General features: G+C 35.8%; 1 long non-coding RNA gene across 1 annotated transcript in view; it reads left to right on the forward strand.

The window, feature by feature from the left end:
* LOC116091726 overlaps positions 1 to 2814 on the forward strand; it is a 73835-nt gene extending 71021 nt beyond the window's left edge. Inside the window, exon 4 of the long non-coding RNA XR_004119080.1 lies at positions 2647 to 2814. This is a non-coding gene — a long non-coding RNA (uncharacterized LOC116091726). The remainder of the gene's footprint in view (positions 1 to 2646) is intronic.
* The last annotated feature ends 328 nt before the right edge of the window (positions 2815 to 3142 follow it).

The raw sequence follows: 3142 nt of genomic DNA on the forward strand, positions 1-3142 counted from the left end.
GAAGATCCTGGGCAGATGTCATACAGACCCTAAGAGAACACAAATACCAGCCCAGGCTACTATACCCAACAAAACTCTCATCTACCATAAATGGAGAAACCAAGATATTATATGACAATACCATATTTACACAATATTTTTCATAAATCCAGCCCTACAAAGGATAATAGAAGGAAAACACCAACACAATGAGGGAAACTACACCCTAGAAAAAAACAAGAAAGCAATCTTTCAAGTAACCCAAAAGAAGATAGCCACACAAACATAATTCCACCTCTTACAACAAAAATAACAGGAAGTAACAGTTATTTTCCTTAGTATCTCTCAACACCAATGGACTCAATTCCCCCCAAAAGACATTGATTAACAGAGTAGATACATAAAGAGGACCCAGCATTTTGCTTTATACAGGAAACATACCTCAGTTACAAAGAGTGTCACTACCTCAGAGTAAAAGGTTGGAAACAATTTTCTGAGCAAATGGTCCCAAGAAACAAGCCGGAGTAGCCATTTTAATATCAAATAAAATCAACTTTCAACCAAAAGCTATCAAAAAAGGTAAGCAAGGACACTTCATACTGGTCAAAGGAAAAAGCTACCAAGATGAACTCTCAATTCTTAATGTTCATGCTACAAATGCAAGAGAACTCACATTCATGAAAGAAACTTTACTAAAGCTCAAAGCACATGTAGCACCCCATATAACAGTAGTGGGAGACTTCAATACCCCATACTCAGCAATGGAAACAAATTAAACAGAGACACAGTGAAACTAACAGAAGTTATGAACTAAATGGATCTAACAGATAGTTATAGAACATTTCATCCTAAAGCAAAAGAATATACTTTCTTCTCAGCACCTCATGGTACCTTCTCCAAAACTGACCATATAATTAGTTACAAAACGGGCCTCAACAGATATAAGAAGATAGAAATAATCCCATGCACCCTATTAGATCACTATGGACTAAGGATGGTCTTCAATACCACCACCACCACCAACAACAAAAAACAGAAAGCACACATACACATGGATACTGAACCATGCTCTACTCCATGATAACTTGGTCAAGAAAGAAATAAAGAAATTAAAGGGTTTTTAGAATTTAATGAAAATGAAGCCACAACATACCAAAACTTATGGGACACAATGAAAGCACTGGTAAGAGGAAAACTCATAGCTCTAAATGCTTCCAAAAAGAAACTGAAGAGAGCTTACACTAACAGCTTGACAGCACACCTGAAAGCTCTAGAACAAAAAGAAGCAAATAAACCCAAGAGGAGTAGAAGGCAAGAAATAATCAAATGCATTGCTGAAATCAACCAAATAGAAACAAAAAGAACTATACAAAGAATCAACAAAACCAGGAGCTGGTTCTTTGAGAAAGTCAACAAGATCGATAAGCCTTTAGCCAGACTAACTAGAGGGCACAGAGACAGTATCCAAATTAATAAAATCAGAAATGAAAAGAGAGACATAACAATGAAATATATCTTAAAATAATTATTCTGTTGAATATTAACAGTTGAAAATATTAAAATCATGTTCTACAAACAAACAAACAAAAAACAACAAGAAAAAATAAAGCTAAGAGTGTGTCTAGGTGATAAATCACTGAAATTGCACACACAAGGCCTTGGGTTACTTCCCTAGCCTCAGAAAGGAAAAACAAACAAACAAACAAAAACCTGTTATTGTTTTCATACCGCTTTAATCAGTGGGGAGGGTGAGAAGTTTTTTTAAAAGATCGGAAGCCTTTACTACATTGATAGAATCAACAACAGCACTTGGATCTTTTGTTGCTATTTCCATGCTTCTTGGATCCTTCTTCCTGATTGTTGGGTAAACAAAAAGCTTAGCTTATGCCTGTGTGATTCTCTTTTACTTTCATGCTGTTAGATAAGCAACTGCTATACCTATGGTTTTCCAACACACTCATGATTCAGTCTTCATGTTTTCCTGCAGGTTTGGAGCTTCAATAAATAATCCCCACAAAACATACTACCAATAAAGAAAGTAGTTAATATACCCAGTTAAAATTGATAACCCCTCATTAGTAGAAATATCAGAGTACCTGGCAAGATCTATAAATTTAAAAAATAATCTACAATGTATTTAAATACTCCTCCACTGTACTGGAGATAGGGCTTATTAGTTAGTTAAGAGAACTTGCTATTCTTGCACAGGACCTGGGTTCAATTTCCAGTATCTACATGGTGGCTAACAACTGTCTGTAATTCTAGTTCCAGGGTATCAGATGTCCTATTCTGACTTCCATGAGAACTGTATGCATGTGGCACACAGACATACATACAAGCAAAACACGGATACAGAGAGAGAGACAGAGACAGAGACAGAGACAGAGAGACAGAGAAACAGAGAGACAGACAGAGACAGAGAGAGGGAGAGAAGAAGAGAAAGAGAAGGATGGAAGGAAGGAAGGAAGGGAAGAAGGAAGGACTGTATTTCTTTGATAACTATTGAATATGAGTATATCTTTACCATATAATTTTATAGTTTCTCTTGTAAAGTTCCTTTTACATATTTTGTCATTTAAAATTAGCCATTTATCTATTGCTTACTGGTTTACAAGAGGATTTTTTTTCTTCCTTTCTGGTTAATATGAATCTCATTGTGCTGTATAGATCATGCTTCCCTTTGGTTACCTTGAACAGTAATAAAGATTGAAGGGATGGAAGGAACAGATTATGAAGCAGTTCCTGTACGTTTTCTGTTATTTGATGCATCATCCTGCAATAACTCCTTGCTCTAGTGACTCACAAAAGTTTCAGGGCAAAGCTCTGTAAGTAAAACTGAAGGTATGATTTTCCTCTGTTATTTCTATTGCAGTCCCTAATGTCTTGTCCCTTGTATGTACAGTAATTGTGTATTTGTCCTGGTTGCTGCTGTTAAAGCACTTGACATTGCATGCACGATCATGTTATACCTCTCTTTTTAACCACAGGTAGCCCTTTCTAGCACAATTGTAAGTTATAATTGGATGAAAGGACGAGCAAAGCACCTTTTCTCTCCTTAAGTGATATCTCTGAATTCATTTTTTCTGGTAAATAATTACTTCCTGCGCATGAATCTTACATCATTATATGGCTGCTCTTTCATTTCCAAATTTCATTATTAATA

Source organism: Mastomys coucha, chromosome X (genome assembly GCF_008632895.1).
Source record: "Mastomys coucha isolate ucsf_1 chromosome X, UCSF_Mcou_1, whole genome shotgun sequence".
In the NCBI taxonomy this organism is placed as follows: Eukaryota; Metazoa; Chordata; class Mammalia; order Rodentia; family Muridae; genus Mastomys; species Mastomys coucha.